The sequence below is a fragment of the Hypanus sabinus genome (assembly GCF_030144855.1).
Source record: "Hypanus sabinus isolate sHypSab1 chromosome X1 unlocalized genomic scaffold, sHypSab1.hap1 SUPER_X1_unloc_5, whole genome shotgun sequence".
Taxonomy (NCBI): domain Eukaryota; kingdom Metazoa; phylum Chordata; class Chondrichthyes; order Myliobatiformes; family Dasyatidae; genus Hypanus; species Hypanus sabinus.
The window spans coordinates 725,388-743,847 of NW_026778974.1; positions in this window are offsets into that span (position 1 = coordinate 725,388).

Consider the following 18,460-nt stretch of genomic DNA (forward strand, 5'->3'; position numbering starts at 1 on the left):
TCTTCCATTTCCCTGTGTCCATCTGCCATTACCGTCTGTGTCCATCTGCCATTTCCCCGTGTCCAACTGCCATTTCCCCGTGTTCATCTGCCATTTCCCCCGTGTCCATCTGCCATTTCCCCGTGTCCAGCTGCCATTTCTCACTGTCCATCTGCCATTTCTCCGTGTCCTTCTGCCATTTCCCTCGTGTCCATCTGCCGTTTCCCACTGTGTCCATCTGCCATTTCCCACTGCGTCCGTCTGCCATTTCCCCGTGTCCATCTTCAATTTCCCACTGTGTCAATCTGCCATTTCCCCGTGTCCATCTGCCGTTTCCCAGTGTGTCCATCTGCTATTTCCCACTGTGTCCGTCTGACATTTCCCCGACCATCTGCCATTTCCCACTGTGTCCATCTGCCATTTCCCACTTTGTTCATCTGCCGTTTCCCCGTGTCCATCTGCCGTTTCCCCGTTTCCATCTGCCATTTCCCTCTGTGTCCATCCGCCATTTCCCCGTGTCCAACTGCCATTTCCGCGTGTCCATCTGCCATTTCCCTGTGTCCATCTGCCATTTCCCACTGTGTCCATCTGCCATTTCGCCGTGTCCATCTGCCATTTCCCCGTGTCCATCTGCCGTTTCCCAGTGTGTCCATCTGCTATTTCCCACTGTGTCCGTCTGACATTTCCCCGTCCATCTGCCATTTCCCACTGTGTCCATCTGCCATTTCCCACTTTGTTCATCTGCCGTTTCCCCGTGTCCATCTGCCGTTTCCCCGTTTCCATCTGCCATTTCCCTCTGTGTCCATCCGCCATTTCCCCGTGTCCAACTGCCATTTCCGCGTGTCCATCTGCCATTTCCCCGTGTCCATCTTCAATTTCCCACTGTGTCAATCTGCCATTTCCCCATGTCCATCTGCCGTTTCCCAGTGTGTCCATCTGCCGTTTCCCCATTTCCATCTGGCATTTCCCTCTGTGTCCATCCGCCATTTCCCCGTGTCCAACTGCCATTTCCGCGTGTCCATCTGCCATTTCCCTGTGTCCATCTGCCATTTCCCACTGTGTCCATCTGCCATTTCGCAGTGTCCATCTGCCATTTCCCCGTGTCCATCTGCCATTTCCCCGTGTCAGTCTGCCATTTCCCACTGTGTCCATCTGCCAATTCGCCGTGTCCATCTGCCATTTACCACTGTGTCCATCTGCCATTACCCTGTGTCCATCTGCCTTTTCCCACTGTGTCCATCTGCCATTTTCCCGTGTCCATCTCCCATTTCCCCGTGTCCATCTGCCATTTCCCCCTGTCCATCTGCCATTTCCCACTGTGTCCATCTGCCATTTCCCACTGCGTCCGTCTGCCATTTCCCGTGTCCATCTTCAATTTCCCACTGTGTCCATCTGTCATTTCCCCGTCCATCTGCCATTTCCCACTGTGTCCATCTGCCATTTCCCCGTGTCTATCTTCAATTTACCACAGTGTCCATCTGCCATTTCCCCATGTCTATCTTCAATTTACCACAGTGTCCATCTGCCATTTCCCCATGTCCATCTGCTATTCCAACTGTCCATCTGCCATTTCCCCCTGTATCCATTTGCCATTTCCCACTGTGTCCATCTGCCATTTCCCACTGAGTCCGTCTGCCATTTCCCGTGTCCATCTTCAATTTCCCACTGTGTCCATCTGTCATTTCCCCGTCCATCTGCTATTTCCCACTGTGTCCGTCTGACATTTCCCCGTCCATCTGCCATTTCCCACTGTGTCCATCTGCCATTTCCCACTTTGTTCATCTGCCGTTTCCCCGTGTCCATCTGCCGTTTCCCCGTTTCCATCTGCCATTTCCCTCTGTGTCCATCCGCCATTTCCCCGTGTCCAACTGCCATTTCCGCGTGTCCATCTGCCATTTCCCTGTGTCCATCTGCCATTTCCCACTGTGTCCATCTGCCATTTCGCCGTGTCCATCTGCCATTTCCCCGTGTCCATCTGCCGTTTCCCAGTTTGTCCATCTGCTATTTCCCACTGTGTCCGTCTGACATTTCCCCGTCCATCTGCCATTTCCCACTGTGTCCATCTGCCATTTCCCCCTGTATCCATCTGCCATTTCCCACTGTGTCCATCTGCCATTTCCCCGTGTCCATCTGCCATTTCCCCTGTGTCCATCTGCCATTTCCCACAGTGTCCATCTGCCATTTCCCACTTCCATCTGCCATTTCCCCCTGTGTCCATCTGCCATTTCCCACAGCCTTCGACTGCCATTTCCCCGTGTCCATCTTGAATTGCCCACTGTGTCCATCTGCCATTTCCCACTGTGTCCATCTGCCATTTCCGTGTGTCCATCTGCCATTTCCCACTGTGTCCATCTGCCATTTCCCCGTGTCAATCTGCCATTCCCACTGTGTCCATCTGCCGTTTCCCACTGTCCATCTGCCATTTCCCACTGTCCATATGCCATTTCCCACTGCGTCCGTCTGCCATTTCCCCGTGTCCATCTGCCATTTCCCACAGTGTCCATCTGCCTTTCCCACTGTGTCCAGCTGCCATTTCCCCGTGTCCATCTGCCATTTCCCCTATCCGTCTGCCATTTCCCCGTGTCCGACTGAGATTTCCCACTGTGTCAATCTGTCATTTCCCCGTGTCCATCTGCCATTTCCCAGTGTGTCCATCTGCTATTTCCCACTGTGTCCGTCTGCCATTTCCCCGTCCATCTGCCATTTCCCAGTGTGTCCATCTGCTATTTCCCACTGTGTCCGTCTGCCATTTCCCCGTCCATCTGCCATTTCCCACTGTGTCCATCTGCCATTTCCCCCTGTGTCCATCTGCCATTTCCCACTTTGTCCATCTGCCATTTCCCACAGCCGTCGTCTGCCATTTCCCACTTTGTCCATCTGTCATTTCCCACAGCCGTCGTCTGCCATTTCCCCGTGTCCATCTTCAATTTCCCGCTGTGTCAATCTGCCATTTCCACGTGTCCATCTGCCGTTTCCCAGTGTGTCCATCTGCTATTTCCCACTGTGTCCGTCTGACATTTCCCCGTCCATCTGCCATTTCCCACTGTGTCCATCTGCCAGTTCCCACTTTGTTCATCTGCCGTTTCCCCGTGTCCATCTGCCGTTTCCCTGTGTGTCCATCTTCCATTTCCCTGTGTCCATCTGCCATTTCCCTCTGTGTCTGTCTGCCATTTCCCCGTGTCCAACTGCCATTTCCCCGAGTCCATCTGCTATTACCCACTGTGTCCGTCTGCCATTTCCCCGTACATCTGCCATTTCCCACTGTGTCCATCTGCCATTTCCCACTGTCCATCTGCCATTTCCCAGTGTGTCCATCTGCTATTTCCCACTGTGTCCGTCTGCCATTTCCCCGTCCATCTGCCATTTCCCTCTTTGTCTATCTGCCGTTTCCCCGTGTCCAACTGCCATTTCCCCGTGTTCATCTGCCATTTCCCCGTGTCCAACTGCCATTTCCCCGTGTTCATCTGACATTTCCCCGTGTCCAACTGCCATTTCCCCGTGTCCAACTGCCATTTCCCTCTGTGTCCATCTTCCATTTCCCTGTGTCCATCTGCCATTACCGTCTGTGTCCATCTGCCATTTCCCCGTGCCCAACTGCCATTTCCCCGTGTTCATCTGCCATTTCCCCCGTGTCCATCTGCCATTTCCCCGTGTCCAGCTGCCATTTCTCACTGTCCATCTGCCATTTCTCCGTGTCCTTCTGCCATTTCCCTCGTGTCCATCTGCCGTTTCCCACTGTGTCCATCTGCCATTTCCCACTGCGTCCGTCTGCCATTTCCCCGTGTCCATCTTCAATTTCCCACTGAGTCAATCTGCCATTTCCCCGTGTCCATCTGCCGTTTCCCAGTGTGTCCATCTGCTATTTCCCACTGTGTCCGTCTGACATTTCCCCGTCCATCTGCCATTTCCCACTGTGTCCATCTGCCATTTCCCACTTTGTTCATCTGCCGTTTCCCCGTGTCCATCTGCCGTTTCCCCGTTTCCATCTGCCATTTCCCTCTGTGTCCATCCGCCATTTCCCCGTGTCCAACTGCCATTTCCGCGTGTCCATCTGCCATTTCCCTGTGTCCATCTGCCATTTCCCACTGTGTCCATCTGCCATTTCGCCGTGTCCATCTGCCATTTCCCCGTGTCCATCTGCCGTTTCCCAGTGTGTCCATCTGCTATTTCCCACTGTGTCCGTCTGACATTTCCCCGTCCATCTGCCATTTCCCACTGTGTCCATCTGCCATTTCCCACTTTGTTCATCTGCCGTTTCCCCGTGTCCATCTGCCGTTTCCCCGTTTCCATCTGCCATTTCCCTCTGTGTCCATCCGCCATTTCCCCGTGTCCAACTGCCATTTCCGCGTGTCCTTCTGCCATTTCCCCGTGTCCATCTTCAATTTCCCACTGTGTCAATCTGCCATTTCCCCGTGTCCATCTGCCGTTTCCCAGTGTGTCCATCTGCCGTTTCCCCGTTTCCATCTGGCATTTCCCTCTGTGTCCATCCGCCATTTCCCCGTGTCCAACTGCCATTTCCGCGTGTCCATCTGCCATTTCCCTGTGTCCATCTGCCATTTCCCACTGTGTCCATCTGCCATTTCGCAGTGTCCATCTGCCATTTCCCCGTGTCCATCTGCCATTTCCCCGTGTCAGTCTGCCATTTCCCACTGTGTCCATCTGCCAATTCGCCGTGTCCATCTGACATTTACCACTGTGTCCATCTGCCATTACCCTGTGTCCATCTGCCTTTTCCCACTGTGTCCATCTGCCATTTTCCCGTGTCCATCTCCCATTTCCCCGTGTCCATCTGCCATTTCCCCCTGTCCATCTGCCATTTCCCACTGTGTCCATCTGCCATTTCCCACTGCGTCCGTCTGCCATTTCCCGTGTCCATCTTCAATTTCCCACTGTGTCCATCTGTCATTTCCCCGTCCATCTGCCATTTCCCACTGTGTCCATCTGCCATTTCCCCGTGTCTATCTTCAATTTACCACAGTGTCCATCTGCCATTTCCCCATGTCTATCTTCAATTTACCACAGTGTCCATCTGCCATTTCCCCATGTCCATCTGCTATTCCAACTGTCCATCTGCCATTTCCCCCTGTATCCATTTGCCATTTCCCACTGTGTCCATCTGCCATTTCCCACTGCGTCCGTCTGCCATTTCCCGTGTCCATCTTCAATTTCCCACTGTGTCCATCTGTCATTTCCCCGTCCATCTGCTATTTCCCACTGTGTCCGTCTGACATTTCCCCGTCCATCTGCCATTTCCCACTGTGTCCATCTGCCATTTCCCACTTTGTTCATCTGCCGTTTCCCCGTGTCCATCTGCCGTTTCCCCGTTTCCATCTGCCATTTCCCTCTGTGTCCATCCGCCATTTCCCCGTGTCCAACTGCCATTTCCGCGTGTCCATCTGCCATTTCCCTGTGTCCATCTGCCATTTCCCACTGTGTCCATCTGCCATTTCGCCGTGTCCATCTGCCATTTCCCCGTGTCCATCTGCCGTTTCCCAGTTTGTCCATCTGCTATTTCCCACTGTGTCCGTCTGACATTTCCCCGTCCATCTGCCATTTCCCACTGTGTCCATCTGCCATTTCCCACTTTGTTCATCTGCCGTTTCCCCGTGTCCATCTGCCGTTTCCCCGTTTCCATCTGCCATTTCCCTCTGTGTCCATCCGCCATTTCCCCGTGTCCAACTGCCATTTCCGCGTGTCCATCTGCCATTTCCCCGTGTCCATCTTCAATTTCCCACTGTGTCAATCTGCCATTTCCCCGTGTCCATCTGCCGTTTCCCAGTGTGTCCATCTGCTATTTCCCACTGTGTCCGTCTGACATTTCCCCGTCCATCTGCCATTTCCCACTTTGTTCATCTGCCCTTTCCCCGTGACCATCTGCCGTTTCCCCGTTTCCATCTGGCATTTCCCTCTGTGTCCATCCGCCATTTCCCCGTATCCAACTGCCATTTCCGCGTGTCCATCTGCCATTTCCCTGTGTCCATCTGCCATTTCCCACTGTGTCCATCTGCCATTTCGCAGTGTCCATCTGCCATTTCCCCGTGTCCATCTGCCATTTCCCCGTGTCAGTCTGCCATTTCCCACTGTTTCCATCTGCCAATTCGCCGTGTCCATCTGCCATTTACCACTGTGTCCATCTGCCATTACCCTGTGTCCATCTGCCTTTTCCCACTGTGTCCATCTGCCATTTTTCCGTGTCCATCTCCCATTTCCCCGTGTCCATCTGGCATTTCACCGTGTCCGTCTGCCATTTCCCACTTCCATCTGCCATTTCCCCCTGTCCATCTGCCATTTCCCACTGTGTCCATCTGCCATTTCCCACTGCGTCCGTCTGCCATTTCCCGTGTCCATCTTCAATTTCCCACTGTGTCCATCTGTCATTTCCCCGTCCATCTGCCATTTCCCACTGTGTCCATCTGCCATTTTCCCGTGTCTATCTTCAATTTACCACAGTGTCCATCTGCCATTTCCCCATGTCCATCTGCTATTCCAACTGTCCATCTGCCATTTCCCCCTGTATCCATTTGCCATTTCCCACTGTGTCCATCTGCCATTTCCCCGTGTCCATCTGCCATTTCCCACAGCCTTCGTCTGCCATTTCTCCGTGTCCATCTTGAATTTCCCACTGTGTCCATCTGCCATTTCCACATGTCCATCTGCCATTTCCCACTGCGTCCGTCTGCCATTTCCCCGTTTCAATCTGCCATTTCCCCCTGGCCATCTGCCATTTCCCACTGTGTCCATCTGCCATTTCCCACTGCGTCCGTCTGCCATTTCCCCGTGTCCATCTTCAATTTCCCACTGTGTCCATCTGCCATTTCCCCGTCCATCTGCCATTTCCCACTCTGTCCATCTGCCATTTCCCCGTGTCTATCTTCAATTTACCACTGTGTCCATCTGCCATTTCCCCATGTCCATCTGCCATTCCAAATGTCAATCTGCCATTTCCCCCTGTATCCATCTGCCATTTCCCACTGTGTCCATCTGCCATTTCCCACTGTGTCCATCTGCCATTTCCCACTGCGTCCGTCTGCCATTTCCCGTGTCCATCTTCAATTTCCCACTGTGTCCATCTGTCATTTCCCCGTCCATCTGCCATTTCCCACTGTGTCCATCTGCCATTTCCCCGTGTCTATCTTCAATTTACCACAGTGTCCATCTGCCATTTCCCCATGTCTATCTTCAATTTACCACAGTGTCCATCTGCCATTTCCCCATGTCCATCTGCTATTCCAACTGTCCATCTGCCATTTCCCCCTGTACCCATTTGCCATTTCCCACTGTGTCCATCTGCCATTTCCCACTGCGTCCGTCTGCCATTTCCCGTGTCCATCTTCAATTTCCCACTGTGTCCATCTGTCATTTCCCCGTCCATCTGCTATTTCCCACTGTGTCCGTCTGACATTTCCCCGTCCATCTGCCATTTCCCACTGTGTCCATCTGCCATTTCCCACTTTGTTCATCTGCCGTTTCCCCGTGTCCATCTGCCGTTTCCCCGTTTCCATCTGCCATTTCCCTCTGTGTCCATCCGCCATTTCCCCGTGTCCAACTGCCATTTCCGCGTGTCCATCTGCCATTTCCCTGTGTCCATCTGCCATTTCCCACTGTGTCCATCTGCCATTTCGCCGTGTCCATCTGCCATTTCCCCGTGTCCATCTGCCGTTTCCCAGTTTGTCCATCTGCTATTTCCCACTGTGTCCGTCTGACATTTCCCCGTCCATCTGCCATTTCCCACTGTGTCCATCTGCCATTTCCCACTTTGTTCATCTGCCGTTTCCCCGTGTCCATCTGCCGTTTCCCCGTTTCCATCTGCCATTTCCCTCTGTGTCCATCCGCCATTTCCCCGTGTCCAACTGCCATTTCCGCGTGTCCATCTGCCATTTCCCCGTGTCCATCTTCAATTTCCCACTGTGTCAATCTGCCATTTCCCCGTGTCCATCTGCCGTTTCCCAGTGTGTCCATCTGCTATTTCCCACTGTGTCCGTCTGACATTTCCCCGTCCATCTGCCATTTCCCACTTTGTTCATCTGCCCTTTCCCCGTGACCATCTGCCGTTTCCCCGTTTCCATCTGGCATTTCCCTCTGTGTCCATCCGCCATTTCCCCGTATCCAACTGCCATTTCCGCGTGTCCATCTGCCATTTCCCTGTGTCCATCTGCCATTTCCCACTGTGTCCATCTGCCATTTCGCAGTGTCCATCTGCCATTTCCCCGTGTCCATCTGCCATTTCCCCGTGTCAGTCTGCCATTTCCCACTGTGTCCATCTGCCAATTCGCCGTGTCCATCTGCCATTTACCACTGTGTCCATCTGCCATTACCCTGTGTCCATCTGCCTTTTCCCACTGTGTCCATCTGCCATTTTCCCGTGTCCATCTCCCATTTCCCCGTGTCCATCTGGCATTTCACCGTGTCCGTCTGCCATTTCCCACTTCCATCTGCCATTTCCCCCTGTCCATCTGCCATTTCCCACTGTGTCCATCTGCCATTTCCCACTGCGTCCGTCTGCCATTTCCCGTGTCCATCTTCAATTTCCCACTGTGTCCATCTGTCATTTCCCCGTCCATCTGCCATTTCCCACTGTGTCCATCTGCCATTTTCCCGTGTCTATCTTCAATTTACCACAGTGTCCATCTGCCATTTCCCCATGTCCATCTGCTATTCCAACTGTCCATCTGCCATTTCCCCCTGTATCCATTTGCCATTTCCCACTGTGTCCATCTGCCATTTCCCCGTGTCCATCTGCCATTTCCCACAGCCTTCGTCTGCCATTTCTCCGTGTCCATCTTGAATTTCCCACTGTGTCCATCTGCCATTTCCCACTGTGTCCATCTGCCATTTCCCCATGTCCATCTGCCATTTCCCACTGCGTCCGTCTGCCATTTCCCCGTTTCCATCTGCCATTTCCCCCTGGCCATCTGCCATTTCCCACTGTGTCCATCTGCCATTTCCCACTGCGTCCGTCTGCCATTTCCCCGTGTCCATCTTCAATTTCCCACTGTGTCCATCTGCCATTTCCCCGTCCATCTGCCATTTCCCACTCTGTCCATCTGCCATTTCCCCGTGTCTATCTTCAATTTACCACTGTGTCCATCTGCCATTTCCCCATGTCCATCTGCCATTCCAAATGTCAATCTGCCATTTCCCCCTGTATCCATCTGCCATTTCCCACTGTGTCCATCTGCCATTTCCCCGTGTCCATCTGCCATTTCCCCTGTGTCCATCTGCCAATTCCCACAGCCTTCGTCTGCCATTTCTCCGTGTCCATCTTGAATTTCCCACTGTGTCCATCTGCCATTTCCCACTGTGTCCATCTGCCATTTCCCCATGTCCATCTGCCATTTCCCACTGCGTCCGTCTGCCATTTCCCCGTTTCCATCTGCCATTTCCTCGTGTCCATCTGCCATTTCCCTCTGTGTCCATCGGCCATTTCCCTGTGTCCATCTGCCATTTCCCACTGTGTCCATCCGCCATTTCTCCCGTGTCCATCTGCTATTTCCCCCTGTGTCCATCTGCCATTTCCCACTGTCCATCTGCCATTTCACCCAGTGTCCATCTGCCATTTCCCTCTGTGTCCATCTGCCATTTCCCCGTGTCCAACTGCCATTTCCCCGTTTCCATCTGCCATTTCCCCCGTGTCCATCTGCCAATTCCCAGAGTGTCCATCTGCCTTTCCCTCTGTGTCCATCTGCAATTTCCCCGTGTGCAACTGCCATTTCCCCGTGTCCATCTGCTATTTCCCACTGTGTCCGTCTGCCATTTCCCCGTCCATCTGCCATTTCCCACTGTCCATCTGCCATTTCCCACTGTCCATCTGCCATTTCGCAGTGTGTCCATCTGCTATTTCCCACTGTGTCCGTCTGCCATTTCCCCGTCCATCTGCCATTTCCCTCTGTGTCCATCTGCCATTTCCCCGTGTCCAACTGCCATTTCCCCCTGTGTCCATCTGCCATTTCCCCCTGTGTCCATCTGCCATTTCCCACTGTGTTCATCTGCCATTTCCCCGTGTCCAACTGCCATTTCCCCGTGTCCATCTGCCATTTCCCCGTGTCCAACTGCCATTTCCCTCTGTGTCCATCTTCCATTTCCCTGTGTCAATCTGCCATTTCCCTCTGTGTCCATCTGCCATTTCCCCGTGTCCAACTGCCATTTCCCAGTGTTCATCTGCCATTTCCCCCGTGTCCATCTGCCATTTCCCCTTATCCAGCTGGCATTTCTCACTGTCCATCTGCCATTTCTCCGTGTCCATCTGCCATTTCCCTCGTGTCCATCTGCCGTTTCCCACTGTGTCCATCTGCCATTTCCCTGTGTCCATCTGCAGTTTCCCACTGTGTCCATCTGCCATTTCCCACTGCGTCCGTCTGCCATTTCCCCGTGTCCATCTTCAATTTCCCGCTGTGTCAATCTGCCATTTCCCCGTGTCCATCTGCCATTTCCCAGTGTGTCCATCTGCTATTTCCCACTGTGTCCGTCTGATATTTCCCCGTGCCCATCTGCCGTTTCCCCGTTTCCATCTGCCATTTCCCTCTGTGTTCATCCGCCATTTCCCCGTGTCCAACTGCCATTTCCCCGTGTCCATCTGCCATTTCCCTGTGTCCATCTGCCATTTCCCACTGTGTCCATCTGCCATTTCGCCGTGTCTATCTGCCATTTCCCCGTGTACATCTTCCATTTCCCCGTGTCAGTCTGCCATTTCCCACTGTGTCCATCTGCCATTTCGCCGTGTCCATCTGCCATTTCCCACAGTGTCCATCTGCCATTACCCTGTGTCCATCTGCCGTTTCGCACTGTGTCCATCTGCCATTTCCCACAGCCTTCGTCTGCCATTTCTCCGTGTCCATCTTGAATTTCCCACTGTGTCCATCTGCCATTTCACTCTGTGTCCATCTGCCATTTCCCCATGTCCATCTGCCATTTCCCACTGCGTCCGTCTGCCATTTCCACGTTTCATTCTGCCATTTCCACCTGTCCATCTGCCATTTCCCACTGTGTCCATCTGCCATTTCCCACTGCGTCCGTCTGCCATTTCCCCGTGTCCATCTTCAATTTCCCACTGTGTCCATCTGCCATTTCCCACTGTGTCCATCTGCCATTTCCCCGTGTCTATCTTCAATCTACCACTGTGTCCATCTGCCATTTCCCCATGTCCATCTGCTATTCCAACTGTCCATCTGCCATTTCCCCCTGTATCCATCTGTCATATCCCACTGTGTACATCTCCCATTTCCCCGTGTCCATCAGACATTTCCCCTGTGTCCATCTGCCATTTCCCACTGTGTTCATCTGCCATTTCCCCGTGTCCAACTGCCATTTCCCCGTGTCCATCTGCCATTTCCCCGTGTCCAACTGCCATTTCCCTCTGTGTCCATCTTCCATTTCCCTGTGTCCATCTGCCATTTCCCTCTGTGTCCATCTGCCATTTCCCCGTGTCCAACTGCCATTTCCCAGTGTTCATCTGCCATTTCCCCCGTGTCCATCTGCCATTTCCCCGTATCCAGCTGGCATTTCTCACTGTCCATCTGCCATTTCTCCGTGTCCATCTGCCATTTCCCTCGTGTCCATCTGCCATTCCCACTGTGTCCATCTGCCATTTCCCTGTGTCCATCTGCCGTTTCCCACTGTGTCCATCTGCCATTTCCCACTGCGTCCGTCTGCCATTTCCCCGTGTCCATCTTCAATTTCCCGCTGTGTCAATCTGCCATTTCCCCGTGTCCATCTGCCATTTCCCAGTGTGTCCATCTGCTATTTCCCACTGTGTCCGTCTGATATTTCCCCGTGTCCATCTGCCGTTTCCCCGTTTCCATCTGCCATTTCCCTCTGTGTTCATCCGCCATTTCCCCGTGTCCAACTGTCATTTCCCCGTGTCCATCTGCCATTTCCCTGTGTCCATCTGCCATTTCCCACTGTGTCCATCTGCCATTTCGCCGTGTCTATCTGCCATTTCCCCGTGTACATCTTCCATTTCCCCGTGTCAGTCTGCCATTTCCCACTGTGTCCATCTGCCATTTCGCCGTGTCCATCTGCCATTTCCCACAGTGTCCATCTGCCATTACCCTGTGTCCATCTGCCGTTTCGCACTGTGTCCATCTGCCATTTCCCACAGCCTTCGTCTGCCATTTCTCCGTGTCCATCTTGAATTTCCCACTGTGTCCATCTGCCATTTCCCACTGTGTCCATGTGCCATTTCCCCATGTCCATCTGCCATTTCCCACTGCGTCCGTCTGCTATTTCCACGTGTCCATCTGCCATTTCCCACTGTGTCCATCTGCCATTTCCCACTGCGTCCGTCTGCCATTTCCCCGTGTCCATCTTCAATTTCCCACTGTGTCCATCTGCCATTTCCCCGTCCATCTGCCATTTCCCACTGTGTCCATCTGCCATTTCCCCGTGTCTATCTTCAATCTACCACTGTGTCCATCTGCCATTTCCCCATGTCCATCTGCTATTCCAACTGTCCATCTGCCATTTCCCCCTGTATCCATCTGTCATTTCCCACTGTGTACATCTGCCATTTCCCTGTGTCCATCTGCCATTTCCCCTGTGTCCATCTGCCATTTCCCACAGACTTTGTCTGCCATTTCTCCGTGTCCATCTTGAATTTCCCACTGTGGCCATCTGCCATTTCCCACTGTGTCCAACTGCCATTTCCCTCTGTGTCCATCTTCCATTTCCCTGTGTCCATCTGCCATTTCCCTCTGTGTCCATCTGCCATTTCCCCGTGTCCAACTGCCATTTCCCAGTGTTCATCTGCCATTTCCCCCGTGTCCATCTGCCATTTCCCCGTATCCAGCTGCCATTTCTCACTGTCCATCTGCCATTTCTCCGTGTCCATCTGCCATTTCCCTCGTGTCCATCTGCCATTTCCCACTGTGTCCATCTGCCATTTCCCTGTGTCCATCTGCCGTTTTCCACTGTGTCCATCTGCCATTTCCGACTGCGTCCGTCTGCCATTTCCCCGTGTCCATCTTCAATTTCCCACTGTGTCAATCTGCCATTTCCCCGTGTCCATCTGCCATTTCCCAGTGTGTCCATCTGCTATTTCCCACTGTGTCCGTCTGACATTTCCCCGTCCTTCTGCCTTTTCCCACTGTGTCCATCTGCCATTTCCCCGTGTCCATCTGCCATTTCCCGTGTCCATCTGCCATTTCCCACAGCCTTCTTCTGCCATTTCTCCGTGTCCATCTTGAATTTCCCACTGTGTCCATCTGCCATTTCCCACTGTGTCCATCTGCCATTTCCCCATGTCCATCTGCCATTTCCCACTGCGTCCGTCTGCCATTTCCCCGTTTCCATCTGCCATTTCCTCGTGTCCATCTGCCATTTCCCTCTGTGTCCATCGGCCATTTCCCTGTGTCCATCTGCCATTTCCCACTGTGTCCATCTGCCATTTCCCCCGTGTCCATCTGCCATTTCCCACTGTGTCCATCTGCCATTTCGCACTGTGTCCATCTGCCATTTCCCCCTGTGTCCATCTGCCATTTCCCACTGTGTCCATCCGCCATTTCTCCCGTGTCCATCTGCTATTTCCCCCTGTGTCCATGTGCCATTTCCCACTGTCCATCTGCCATTTCACCCAGAGTCCATCTGCCATTTCCCCGTGTCCAACTGCCATTTCCCCGTTTCCATCTGCCATTTCCCCCGTGTCCATCTGCCATTTTCCACAGTGTCCATCTGCCTTTCCCTCTGTGTCCATCTGCAATTTCCCCGTGTGCAACTGCCATTTCCCCGTGTCCATCTGCTATTTCCCACTGTGTCCGTCTGCCATTTCCCCGTCCATCTGCCATTTCCCACTGTCCATCTGCCATTTCCCCGTCCATCTGCCATTTCCCTCTGTGTCCATCTGCCATTTCCCCGTGTCCAACTGCCATTTCCCCCTGTGTCCATCTGCCATTTCCCCCTGTGTCCATCTGCCATTTCCCACTGTGTTCATCTGCCATTTTCCCGTGTCCAACTGCCATTTCCACGTGTCCATCTGCCATTTCCCCGTGTCCAACTGCCATTTCCCTCTGTGTTCATCTTCCATTTCCCTGTGTCCATCTGCCATTTCCCTCTGTGTCCATCTGCCATTTCCCCGTGTCCAACTGCCATTTCCCAGTGTTCATCTGCCATTTCCCCCGTGTCCATCTGCCATTTCCCCGTATCCAGCTGGCATTTCTCACTTTCCATCTGCCATTTCTCCGTGTCCATCTGCCATTTCCCTCGAGTCCATCTGCCATTTCCCACTGTGTCCATCTGCCATTTCCCTGTGTCCATCTGCCGTTTCCCACTGTGTCCATCTGCCATTTCCCACTGCGTCCGTCTGCCATTTCCCCGTGTCCATCTTCAATTTCCCGCTGTGTCAATCTGCCATTTCCCCGTGGCCATCTCCCATTTCCCTGTGTCCATCTGCCATTTCACCGTGTCCGTCTGCAATTTCCCACAGTGTCCATCTGCCATTTCCCCGTGTCTATCTTCAATCTACCACTGTGTCCATCTGCCATTTCCCCATGTCCATCTGCTATTCCAACTGTCCATCTGCCATTTCCCCCTGTATCCATCTGTCATTTCCCACTGTGTACATCTGCCATTTCCCTGTGTCCATCTGCCATTTCCCCTGTGTCCATCTGCCATTTCCCACAGACTTTGTCTGCCATTTCTCCGTGTCCATCTTGAATTTCCCACTGTGGCCATCTGCCATTTCCCACTGTGTCCAACTGCCATTTCCCTCTGTGTCCATCTTCCATTTCCCTGTGTCCATCTGCCATTTCCCTCTGTGTCCATCTGCCATTACCCCGTGTCCAACTGCCATTTCCCAGTGTTCATCTGCCATTTCCCCCGTGTCCATCTGCCATTTCCCCGTATCCAGCTGCCATTTCTCACTGTCCATCTGCCATTTCTCCGTGTCCATCTGCCATTTCCCTCGTGTCCATCTGCCATTTCCCACTGTGTCCATCTGCCATTTCCCTGTGTCCATCTGCCGTTTTCCACTGTGTCCATCTGCCATTTCCGACTGCGTCCGTCTGCCATTTCCCCGTGTCCATCTTCAATTTCCCACTGTGTCAATCTGCCATTTCCCCGTGTCCATCTGCCATTTCCCAGTGTGTCCATCTGCTATTTCCCACTGTGTCCGTCTGACATTTCCCCGTCCTTCTGCCTTTTCCCACTGTGTCCATCTGCCATTTCCCCGTGTCCATCTGCCATTTCCCGTGTCCATCTGCCATTTCCCACAGCCTTCTTCTGCCATTTCTCCGTGTCCATCTTGAATTTCCCACTGTGTCCATCTGCCATTTCCCACTGTGTCCATCTGCCATTTCCCCATGTCCATCTGCCATTTCCCACTGCGTCCGTCTGCCATTTCCCCGTTTCCATCTGCCATTTCCTCGTGTCCATCTGCCATTTCCCTCTGTGTCCATCGGCCATTTCCCTGTGTCCATCTGCCATTTCCCACTGTGTCCATCTGCCATTTCCCCCGTGTCCATCTGCCATTTCCCACTGTGTCCATCTGCCATTTCGCACTGTGTCCATCTGCCATTTCCCCCTGTGTCCATCTGCCATTTCCCACTGTGTCCATCCGCCATTTCTCCCGTGTCCATCTGCTATTTCCCCCTGTGTCCATGTGCCATTTCCCACTGTCCATCTGCCATTTCACCCAGAGTCCATCTGCCATTTCCCCGTGTCCAACTGCCATTTCCCCGTTTCCATCTGCCATTTCCCCCGTGTCCATCTGCCATTTTCCACAGTGTCCATCTGCCTTTCCCTCTGTGTCCATCTGCAATTTCCCCGTGTGCAACTGCCATTTCCCCGTGTCCATCTGCTATTTCCCACTGTGTCCGTCTGCCATTTCCCCGTCCATCTGCCATTTCCCACTGTCCATCTGCCATTTCCCACAGTCCATCTGCCATTTCCCAGTGTGTCCATCTGCTATTTCCCACTGTGTCCGTCTGCCATTTCCCCGTCCATCTGCCATTTCCCTCTGTGTCCATCTGCCATTTCCCCGTGTCCAACTGCCATTTCCCCCTGTGTCCATCTGCCATTTCCCCCTGTGTCCATCTGCCATTTCCCACTGTGTTCATCTGCCATTTTCCCGTGTCCAACTGCCATTTCCCCGTGTCCATCTGCCATTTCCCCGTGTCCAACTGCCATTTCCCTCTGTGTTCATCTTCCATTTCCCTGTGTCCATCTGCCATTTCCCTCTGTGTCCATCTGCCATTTCCCCGTGTCCAACTGCCATTTCCCAGTGTTCATCTGCCATTTCCCCCGTGTCCATCTGCCATTTCCCCGTATCCAGCTGGCATTTCTCACTTTCCATCTGCCATTTCTCCGTGTCCATCTGCCATTTCCCTCGAGTCCATCTGCCATTTCCCACTGTGTCCATCTGCCATTTCCCTGTGTCCATCTGCCGTTTCCCACTGTGTCCATCTGCCATTTCCCACTGCGTCCGTCTGCCATTTCCCCGTGTCCATCTTCAATTTCCCGCTGTGTCAATCTGCCATTTCCCCGTGGCCATCTCCCATTTCCCTGTGTCCATCTGCCATTTCACCGTGTCCGTCTGCCATTTCCCACAGTGTCCATCTGCCATTTCCCACTTCCATCTGCCATTTCCCCCTGTCCATCTGCCATTTCCCACTGTGTCCATCTGCCATTTCCCAGTGCGTCCGTCTGCCATTTCCCCGTGTCCATCTTCAATTTCCCACTGTGTCCATCTGCCATATCCCACTGTGTCCATCTGCCATTTCCCACTGCGTCCGTCTGCCATTTCCCCGTGTCCATCTTCAATTTCCCACTGTGTCCATCTGCCATTTCCCACTGTGTCCATCTGCCATTTCGCACTGTGTCCATCTGCCATTTCCCCCTTAGTCCATCTGCCATTTCCCACTGTGTCCATCCGCCATTTCCCCCGTGTCCATCTGCCATTTCCCCGTGTCCATCTGCCATTTCCCACTGTGTCCATCTGCCATTTCCCCCATTGTCCATCTGCCATTGCCCTCTCTGTCCATCTGCCATTTCCCCGTGTCCAACTGCCATTTCCCCGTTTCCGTCTGCCATTTCCCCCGTGTCCATCTGCCATTTCCCACAGTGTCCATCTGCCTTTCCCACTGTGTCCATCTGCCATTTACCCGTGTCCATCTGCCATTTCCCCTATCCGTCTGCCATTTCCCCATGTCCGACTGAGATTTCCCACTGTCAATCTGCCATTTCCCCGTGTCTATCTGCCATTTCCCAGTGTGTCCTTCTGCCATTTCCCCGTTTCCGTCTGCCATTTCCCCCGTGTCCATCTGCCATTTCCCACAGTGTCCATCTGCCTTTCCCACAGTGTCCATCTGCCTTTCCCACTGTGTCCATCTGCCATTTACCCGTGTCCATCTGCCATTTCCCCTATCCGTCTGCCATTTCCCCATGTCTGACTGAGATTTCCCACTGTCAATCTGCCATTTCCCCGTGTCTATCTGCCATTTCCCAGTGTGTCCTTCTGCCATTTCCCCGTTTCCGTCTGCCATTTCCCCCGTGTCCATCTGCCATTTCCCACAGTGTCCATCTGCCTTTCCCACAGTGTCCATCTGCCTTTCCCACTGTGTCCATCTGCCATTTACCCGTGTCCATCTGCCATTTCCCCTATCCGTCTGCCATTTCCCCATGTCCGACTGAGATTTCCCACTGTCAATCTGCCATTTCCCCGTGTCTATCTGCCATTTCCCAGTGTGTCCTTCTGCCATTTCCCCGTTTCCGTCTGCCATTTCCCCCGTGTCCATCTGCCATTTCCCACAGTGTCCATCTGCCTTTCCCACTGTTTCCATCTGCCATTTACCCGTGTCCATCTGCCATTTCCCCTATCCGTCTGCCATTTCCCCATGTCCGACTGAGATTTCCCACTGTCAATCTGCCATTTCCCCGTGTCTATCTGCCATTTCCCAGTGTGTCCTTCTGCTATTTCCCACTGTGTCCGTATGACATTTCCCCGTCCATCTGCCATTTCCCACTGTGTCCATCTGCTATTTCCCCCAGTGTCAATCTGCCATTTCCCCGTGTCCATCTGCCATTTCCCTGTGTGTCCATCTGCTATTTCCCACTGTGTCCGTCTGATATTTCCCCGTGTCCATCTGCCGTTTCCCCGTTTCCATCTGCCATTTCCCTCTGTGTTCATCCGCCATTTCCCCGTGTCCAACTGCCATTTCCCCGTGTCCATCTGCCATTTCCCTGTGTCCATCTGCCATTTCCCACTGTGTCCATCTGCCATTTCGCCGTGTCTATCTGCCATTTCCCCGTGTACATCTTCCATTTCCCCGTGTCAGTCTGCCATTTCCCAATGTGTCCATCTGCCATATCGCCGTGTCCATCTGCCATTTCCCACAGTGTCCATCTGCCATTTCCCACAGTGTCCATCTGCCATTACCCTGTGTCCATCTGCCGTTTCGCACTGTGTCCGTCTGCCATTTCCCCATGTCCATCTGCCATTTCCCACTGCGTCCGTCTGCCATTTCCACGTTTCCATCTGCCATTTCCACCTGTC